The sequence below is a fragment of the Buceros rhinoceros genome, unplaced genomic scaffold, assembly GCF_000710305.1.
Source record: "Buceros rhinoceros silvestris isolate BGI_N320 unplaced genomic scaffold, ASM71030v1 scaffold18381, whole genome shotgun sequence".
In the NCBI taxonomy this organism is placed as follows: domain Eukaryota; kingdom Metazoa; phylum Chordata; class Aves; order Bucerotiformes; family Bucerotidae; genus Buceros; species Buceros rhinoceros.
The window spans coordinates 58,387-68,067 of record NW_010392980.1 but is presented as its reverse complement, the minus strand read 5'-3'; positions in this window follow the sequence as shown (position 1 = coordinate 68,067).

The window sequence follows — 9,681 nt, the reverse complement described above, 5'->3', positions numbered from 1 at the left end:
GCAGCAGCTGTCGGGAGAATTACAGTCCTGCAGCCGTCCCCTTCCCACGTGAGATGGGGTCAGAGCAGTGAAGCAAAATACCCTTAATCCTGACCTGGCAGTGTTTGAGGGAGTCACTGTGCATCTGCTGTTTTGCACACAACGGCTTTACTTTTGTCTCCACCTGATGAGCTCCAACTGGCAGCCAAGAGCAGTGGCGATGGCCCCGCGGTGCGTTTCCTAGTCGAACAGCTGTGCTGGCAGTGCCGATTAATGTTTCAGGATAACTAACTTCCTCCTCATCTGTGATTCCTCTGTACCTCTTAGTCTGCTCATGTGGAAATGGCTTAGCGCTGGGTTTAAACAGTGCTTCCTCCACAGACGAACTTCGCCTGGTATTTGTCCGTGTTGTGGCACGTAGCCACGTGAAACAAAAAGCGTGTTGAGGGTAATGGAGCAGAAAGACAGAGGGTCATCATTACTTTTTAAGCTGCTTTGGGGATTCCAAAGAAATCACTTGCAAGTGTCAATTACGTAGGCGTTTTGACGTGGCTGCCTCTGGAAGGAAGCTTGGCTCCGCCATACCTTCCCCTCCTTCAGATGGCTTTCACCTGAATTCCAACGATCTAAAAGACCCTTCAAGCTCAGGAAAGATAAACCCAATAAACTGTTAAATATGGAGAGGAGGCGCAGGTTGACCTTGAGTGCTGTCCTTTGTGGGTGAAAAAAGGCTCATTTAAAGTTGTTCCATTCAGGGATCTCTCCCAGAAATGAATTTGATTTCCTGGCTTTTGCATTCACTTCCAATTCCATTAGAAACTGGCTCACACAGTCAGGCCAGGACAGGGAGATGGATCCAGAGTGCACAGACACTTCACCATCACCCGACAGAGGTATAACGGGTGGTCTCCAGCAGCCCAGCTTGGCTAATCCATAAATAGGAGAGTTGGCATGATAAATACAGAAGCTGAAATACCCACCTCCATCCTGGAAACCTTGCTGGCCTAAGAGGTGGTGCACAAAGGGCTGGGGATCTTCCTGAGAGAACAGACAGCTTGTCTCCACCAGAAAGCAGCTGATAATGAAAGATGAAAGCACAGCTGAACACACACGCCACGCTGAGCATCTGCATTCAGGTTTTAACTTCATCATCCCCTTAGAGTCCTGATTTAATTAATTGTCCAAAAGGAGATAAAAATTATGCCTTCTTTTATTATGTCTGTGAGCTCTTGGCTGCAAGGAGCGCCTGTATCTTGCAGACTCTAACGTTCTCTCTAATTTCAGGTTTGGTTTGAGTTTGGTTGCTCAGGTTTCTTGCTTTTGGCCCAGAAGAAGGAAGAGCAAGAGAAAAGAAGTCACTTTGCTGTTTTAGGTCGTGGGGGAACCAGTTGAACAGGCTGTGATCCTACCCAGAGCTCTGCTGGGGGACCCTGCCTGCACAGGGCTTGGTGCTGCTCTGCTCATTCAGTGGGATGATTCCTATTAACTTGAATCATGCGTGATCACACTCCACTCAGGAATAACCTGTGTGAATCTCTCTCAATAAAGGCCTTTCCCATCTTTTAAGAACTTGAAATACCTTGAAAGAGTAATGCAGAACCTGCATCCTGGAGGAAATGGATGGAAAATTTTTCACTGCCAAGCAGAGTGAGGTTCTCTGACTCTTATGATATTTCATGTATTTCTTAGCGCTGAAACTCCTGCAGATGCACAATTAGATAGAAATCTCAGTCACTGGTATAAAGAGGGAATACGTTTTTAGCTGTCAGGACTGAACAGAAAAGCTTGAATTCAGTGTTAGGTCTTAGGAAGCAAAGGTGTGTTAAAAATAAGTTAAAATACCATGCTTTTCTGGAATCTGACTCATGCTTTGGGGTTGGAAATTCTGGAAATGGTTAATTAATAAAACCATTTTGGACATCTTCTGTGCCAAGATCACAAAGGGCTAGGATTTAATCTACATATACAACAGCGATGGGAATTACGCACCCTGCTGTATTTCAATATCCAGCGAGACATCGCTTTGGCGTGTTTTGATACCGCCGTAGCTCTGCACATATGCACCACAATGGGATTTTCTTTCCTTTAAACCCAACTGATCAGTACCTGTGGAGGGCGCAATAAATTTCGGTATAATTTGTTAATATATTATTGGTCATGTTTTTTTTTTTTTTTTAGCAAATGAGTACACTCAATAATTAATGCTATTGCATTTAGTTAACATTGGTTCCTGCTTACAGAGGAATCACACAAGGTGCTGAGCACTGGATCATCAGATCTCAGGTCTCCTGCAGAACCTCCTTATCAGAGGATTGTCCATCTGTTATTGAAAATGATGGCTAAAGATCCAGAGATGTACCCTAAATCTTGCTTCTGTTTTCTTCTGTGAGGTCACATGTTTCGTGTGAAAAATTAAGCATCTGTAAATATAAGAGACTCATATAAGAGGCTGAGTAACTGGAAAAGGTTTGAATCAATCCCAAATTTAACCAAAACAATAAAGAATGGGTAAAAGAATTCTACTCATAGCTATATAATATCAGTTTAAGACCTAACTGGATCAAGGGAAATAGCAAACGAAATCCTTGACAGTTCATTCCAGAGCTACCCTCACAAAACGTGAGTCCTGTCATTTATTTGCCTTGTCCTCGATAAATACCCACAAAAGAAGGGAAGATTTTGCAGCAGAAGATATCAATAACGTCTCAAGGGAGCCAGGCAAAATTGGTTTGTCTATTTACAAATCAATACAGCAAATCCTCCATAAAGCTGGTACTTACTTGACTTTGATGCCTGAGCATTACTGCGGGCGTAAAGAGCTGTTCTCTGTAATGTGTAATGGCACGGAGCAGTGAAGCTGTTGTGCTGCATTGGCTTTCTGGTGTTCTACGTGTTCGCTCGTGTCAGCACAAGCCACGGGGTTTCGTCGGGGTGGTGGGCTGGGGAGGTGCACTGGGCAGCGCGCCATGCTGGCAATCCTGCATGGAGGTGCTTCAGCCAGGGTCCTCCTGAGACCCTCCTCGCCTCTCTGACATGCAGTGCCCCTGTCCTATCAGACAAGCCCATGGCAGTATTTCCATCAATAATTCCCAGAGGCTGAAGAATTTTCCTCTGTGTGTTTTCATTGCGTTGTATGAGGGAGTGATGAGACACAAAGCCCCGTGTCTGAGCACGAGGTTAAAGTCCTGTTGTGCGTCCTCTGTGGCAAAGGCAGCCCTGCCTGCCCCTTTGTACTGCTCTGATTGTTGCCTTGAATGAAACAAAAGAGCTCAGGCCCTCCTGGCATCAGCTTCCCCTGGAATATCAACAGGGATTTATACAAAGTTTTTTCTCTCCCCTGCTGGGCAGATCCAACATTTATTCCCTAGGCATTGGCAACAAGTGGAAAAGGCTGTGCAGGCTCAGCTGGGACACGTGAGGTGGTGTCAAGACATTTCCATCAAAACACAGAGAAGATACTACCTGTAAACTCCCCTTCCACTTCCTTCAGGGAGGGTCAAGATCTGTCCCTCAGAAAAGGGATGCTTTCATATCTGCTTAAGACTTTAACTGGGAAAAGGAGCCCAGAAAGCCCAAGGGTTTTCTTCGTATAATTATCAGGAATCTGAAACGTTGCCCAGAAAAGGAGCGAGGGAAGATGCAGAGGGAGAAATAATACCTTTGATTAAATTAGCTGAGCAGGCCAGTCGCAGTACAACAGAGGAACAGATAAGAGACAGCCGGCTGTCAGCCACACGAGCCCTTCTGCAGGGCTGAGACAAACATGGCAAACTAGATCAACACAGTCACTAAACACGGCCAGAACCCCAATTCGAATGCTACAGTTATGAAAATACTGCCCTTAATAATTTGAAAACGTCACTTGCAGGGTGTAGGATCAACTCTAAGAAATTAGTGAGAGAAAAACTGTTTGGGTAGAAATTCCATAAAAGGGGGGTCAGCACCTTTTCGGTTTTCTCCATCAGGGTTTAAAAAGATGTAAAATCTGGGATATAAAGGCCAACAGCAAGAAGGAAGATGTTTTTTTTTTCCCCTCAGCCAGCAGTAAACAACACACATCTTTCAGAAAATGAGACGTGTCCCAAGGAATTTGAGATGGATCATTGCCTTTTATGAAACATTAGAAGTGTCTGGAAGTTAACACTGAAAATTAGAATGCAGAGTAGACAGCCCACAGAAAAACATCATTATGTGCAATGCACTGACTTTCCTTTCGCAGTGGGGATAACAGCATTATTGTTCAGGTAAGCAAATGGGAATTCAAATGGGAGACCAAATCCACCTTGCATCTTTTTTTTGGACAAGATGAAATTTGCTGCAATGTCCTCTATTATGCATTACTGCCTCGAGGAAAGTTTCCCCCCAAACATGCAGATGAAAATATTTTGAGAGAGATCACAAAGGAGCTTAGAGAAATGAGCAAACACCAAATAGGCAGTGTAAGCGTGATTAATTTGTTTCTGCCTGCTCCCCCATTCAGAGGGGCTGACCTGGGAAAAACATGGTTTATTTGCAGAAGAAACAGATTCCTATCATGAAGTGAACTTTGTCGCCTTTTGTGCAACAAATTCTCCAACACAAAGATATAAAACTTAAAACTCCCGCATACCAGAGTGGTATCACGTTTCTATTTCCAGCAACGGTCTGGATTCGGATGTCTTTGTTCCCCATATCTCCCTTCCCCTCTTCATGTGCTCTTTATTTATGGTCTTGTACCTGTTCGTTTACACATCACTGTGTTCCATGAATGGGCAAGACTGGATCTCTCATAAAGGACTGCGACAAGCAGAGATGATGCTGGTGGTTTGTTTAACCAGGTACTTCCCACAAGTACAGCAGCTGGAGGACAGCCCGAGTCTTAGATTTTGCTGTTGCGTGATGCCCAGGTTGGTGGTCACAAGGGGTAGCTTTGATGGTGAAGGCAGATTGAGAGGCCTGTCACCACTCTGCCCTGGTGGCACAGCAGAGGGGGTGGTGAATGGTGATGTAAGATCAGGAACCGACAGCTGTGGTGCCACTTCTCAGCTTGGTTGTGCTGCTGATTTGGAGGTGTGAATAACCATGCCCTGAATCCAGGAGTGGCAGCTCAGTGGTTTCAGGTCACCTACTTTCCGAGGCCGCCCACGCCTGTTCTCATGAAGAAAGAAGTTGTGGTGTCTAAGCTGGACACACCTAGTGTGCAGTCTGACTGTTGCAGGAGCTGGCCTGACTCCGGACCTCAGTTTTGCCGAGATGCTGTTCCTGGGTGAGCAGCGGGGATTCTGCGGCTCTTTCTGCCAGCCCTTACTGCCCAGCGGGGCTGTGGGCTTCTAGGGCAGCAGCAGCAGCAGCCCCATATCCCTGCTCCTCGCCAGGGACCTGACCTCAGCTGGCTCCCAGCACACGTCCGCCCTGCTGCCATCTCCCAGTCTCTCGCTGTCTCTTTTGTGCTGATCTATCCAGGACATTTATCAGATGGTTTGCAGTAACCTGATATTTGTACTGAGAGCAAGCCCTGAAAATATGTGCGAGTGCCTTGGATTCAGTGTCATTTTGGTTTCTTTTAGAGCTTTGTTACTCTTTTTCACCCCTGAGAGTAAGTCCTGTTTATGCTGGTGATATATCCAGCAAGGGCAGCTCACAGATAAGTGGGAAAATATGCAAACAACAAAGATTTGGAGAGAGGCATGACATTTTTCTCAAGGTTTGTGTGCTTTTATGGAGTGCTGAAGACCAGTAAAAACTTTGTTCTTAACTGTAGTTAATCTGTATGATGTGAGATGAAAAGAAATCAAATGCACCAGCCACAGGACTTTAGGTTGTGGGGTTTTTTACCACAAATCACAATATAACCAGCTTTAACGAAAGCAGAAACACTGAAAACAGTTTTCTGGGGACAAAGTGCATAGCACATTATTTAGCTTTAATTCAGAGGTTTGCTCCATTTTCCTCCCCCCATCCAGTGCCAAGTTGTGTCTTCCCTCCTGGTAGTTAGCAATAAACTAACACCTCGAGAACAGAGGGGGTGATTGAAAAGCCAGGAAAACCTTTGAAAGCCTTTATTCACTGTCAGCAGAACACCTTCCACTGGAGTTGAATTTGAATATTTGATGGAATCTTGTTGAACTCCAATGAAACTGTTGCTGGGAGAGGAATAATGCTGCAGCAATCTCTAGTAACGACATGAAGCAGTACCGTTGGCAGCAATGGCACTGTGTTACTCGCTGCGTATCGCTGCCACGTTGTTAACGAGACCACTGAAACTCACAGAGCCTGTGACTGATGGGGGAGAAGCCTGCAGGGAGCTGAGCACCCACGGTTTTCAGAGACCCTTGGCTCACATCCTCTGTGCCAGCTGTAGAAGTCTCCACTCAGCCTCCAACACGCTGGGATTGCCACCCCCTCACATCTCCCAGCTGAAGAGCTCGTGAGAGCCCTCCCTAACCCATTCCAGTGGGCAAAGACTGGGATTAGAAAAGGCCTGGCATTTCTGCAAGAGGCATACTGAGGGGGAGGTGGAAAGGCAGGATCTCCCCTCTCCTCTAACTTCTGGCTTCTGAAATGACTACCTGCAAGCCACTAATCACTCTGCAACTGAACAGTTTCATTCTTCTGTGACAGTTTTTCCTTCTGCTCTCTCACTGTCATACAGCTACCAAAGCCAAAGACAGATCAGTTATAGACTTCCTTGGGAGAAAAAAAAAACAAACAACAACCCAACAAACAAAAGGAAGTACTCACCTGGCTTGGTGGAGGATGCTAAGATTAAATCTGGAGCTAAAGCTGACCCAAAGGTCATCTCTGAACTCCTGCGATGGATGAAGATGTGCATCATTCATATCTAAGCTAAGTGAGGTGCTACAGAACTCATTGAAGCAGAGGAAAGCACAACTGGTAAGGTGACAAATGCTACCAAAATTCTTCCTCAAAGCAAAGGGAAGCCAAAGGAGAAGGATAATGACATATTTTGAGCAGCTGGCTTCACGCCAAGTGAAAAAGAGATGTTAGGTTGTCACTGCTTCCTCCAGCACTGCTGAAGGGGTATTGGCAGGGAGAAGAAAGCGGACATCAAAAGCTCACCTCGATCTTCTGCAGAATTGCGTTCCCATTAAGTGGCACTTCCTGCTGTCCCCCAGCTCACAGGTGTTACCATCTGTGTTTGCTGTCTGAGCGCTCGACATCTCCTCAAAGCTGGTGGTCGTGGAGGCCCTTGCAAAGACCTGTCACCAGGCCAAAGAGAAAAAGCCTTGTTTTTCCCGCTTCTCCTCTCCGCTTCCGTTCGGTGCTTGCTGCCATTAGTTAGATATTTGAGCAGCAGCTGGGGCACAGGGCTGTTTCCATTTGGGTTTCATTAGTGACACTGTAAATAGCTGTAGTGAGTTTTTCACTCCAGATTTCCCTGGATACAAGAGAGGATGAAACCTCCTCAGTGGCAGGACTAAGGGAGATGCTCTTATCTCACACAGTAGAGAGCTTGTGCCATACCTGCAGAAGGAGTCCATGAGTAGGTCACTTACAGATCTACTTCTCGGCAGGCTTTCCTGAGTCTTCTCCTGAGTTATCAGGCTCTGCACCTCACCTGACACAGGATCTGAGGAGACAGGTCCTGGTCTGAGCCGGTCTGGCTATTTGGGCACTGGTTTCCAACAGCTGAGACCTGTCATCAGATCTGAAGAATGACATTTCTGCCAGCAGTGACCATTTAAACCTAAATTATTTATTTGGGGGCTTTATTAGTTTAAAGATGAAAATATTAGTGGACCAGATCCTGAGAAATAGCATTCATCCTGGATTTGTAATACAGATTGCAGCCTTGTGCTGGCACGTGGGTGATCATACAAGCTTGGCCCTCAAAAAGGGTCATCAAGCACCTGCCCCAGAGTATTTCTATTTGCTTTCAGTTGCAAATGAGCGTTGTCTAAGGATGGAATCTCCAGTTTGCCTTGTAGAAATTGATTTATCTCTTAATAACACCCTTGCTGTGACGGAGCAAGAGGAAGCAGAGCCTGAGCTGTAGCTCTGTTGTGCTGTCAATATAAATTAGAGCTAAAGTTGTTACACTTTAACCACAGGCTTTGGAATTTCTGGGTTTTTTTACAAGTGCAATTTTCAGCTGACAAAAGGCTTTTTTTGCACAACAGATTCTTTCCTGTTTAGGGCTTCATCCTGCAGTTTTCGCAGCCGTGCTGCCCTCTGAACCTCCTGCAGGCAGCAGCACGCAGGCGAGAGGAATCGAACTGCAGGGAAGGAGTCTGCTTTCTGCTCTGTAAATTGCAGTGTACGGTGATAATTATACGGAAAAGACTCATTGAGTTACAGTCCACTTTCTGAAAAACTGAGGTTTAAGTAGATCCAGGGAAAAGAAAGAAACAAACTAAGGAATCTGTTCTACTTTATCTGTTATTAGCGAGGAGGGAGCTGACTACAGGTATCTGTGAGAGTCACATGAAGCTCCAAGACAGAGTTAAGTTTGAAGAAGGAGCCTTACTTCTAAAGTACAGACTGTCTTATTTTTACTAGGATCTCACCCCATGTTGGGTAGCTGACATCTGATTTAAGAGTGCATTGGCTCTGTAGAAGTAGCCTTGTCCTGAAACAGGGGTTTAGATGGAGCCAGGAGCAAGAGCAGGGTGTGTGGACCACTCCTGGATTCCGTAACTCAGCATAGCTTAAATGTGCTGCAGATTTCTTTCTCTATAAGTAGACTAAAAGATACAATCAGTAATATTCAGTCAGTTCTGCTGAAATGCCAGATGTGGATAGAAAGAGTGATATCAGATTGATCTAAAGCTGAAAGCTCTTGATCTCCTGCCTGGCTGCAGGTAGAAGAACCCTGCTGTAGCCATTGGCACAGTGTGGTCATCCAGCGGAACCTGGAACATCCAAGGAGTGTCACACTGGCAGAGTGGTGTGTCTTTGTGCATGGAAGCTGAATTAATATGAGAGGTGGGTTGTGAATAAAGGAGGCCCAGTCTAGCTCAGGGATTTTCCATGGCTGGAGAATTCTGTCTCTTTTTACCCTGCAGCTTGTTGTTAACTTCAGTTTTGTCTTTTACATTCAGCTTCTGAGAAGCTCACATGAACTGCAGACTCAATTAATCCCTGATTTCACCCAGCCCAGGGCTTGAGGGCAGCATCAACCAGCCTGTAATTTCTTTGGTATAAACAGGAGAAGAAAAACCATGCTGTATCATGTAATATAAATCAGGGCTTACGGGGTTAACTTACTATGGCATAAAGACTCATAAAGGGGAGAAAAATTTATTTATAAGTTAACATTTCTATACACACGCATGAATATATATACTCATTAATTTGCTAGAATGTATATTGGGAGCATTTAATACGTTCTTCCCCAGCTGAGAAATTTCTGTTCAGCTCACGAATTCATCACCACAGTGAGTGATAATGAGCCTTTTGCTGTAGGATGCAGCTCCTGGTGAAGGAGAACCTAGAAATCCTCACTCTTCCTAATACTAAGGTTAGACTGAGAATGGGAAAATGAGTTAATCTTTCCTATTTTTGCTAAGTATGCCTATAATGAGCCCCAATAAAATTAGAAAGGTAGAAGTATTTGAAGCAGAAACCAGAATGTGGAGCTGATGTACTTTATTATATTATTCAGAGGAGAACTAGGACAAAGCAAAGCTTTTCCAACATTTTGTTAAACCTTTTGTACTCAGTTTCTTTAGTCTGGCAGAAGAGAGCAAGAAAATCTTGGGA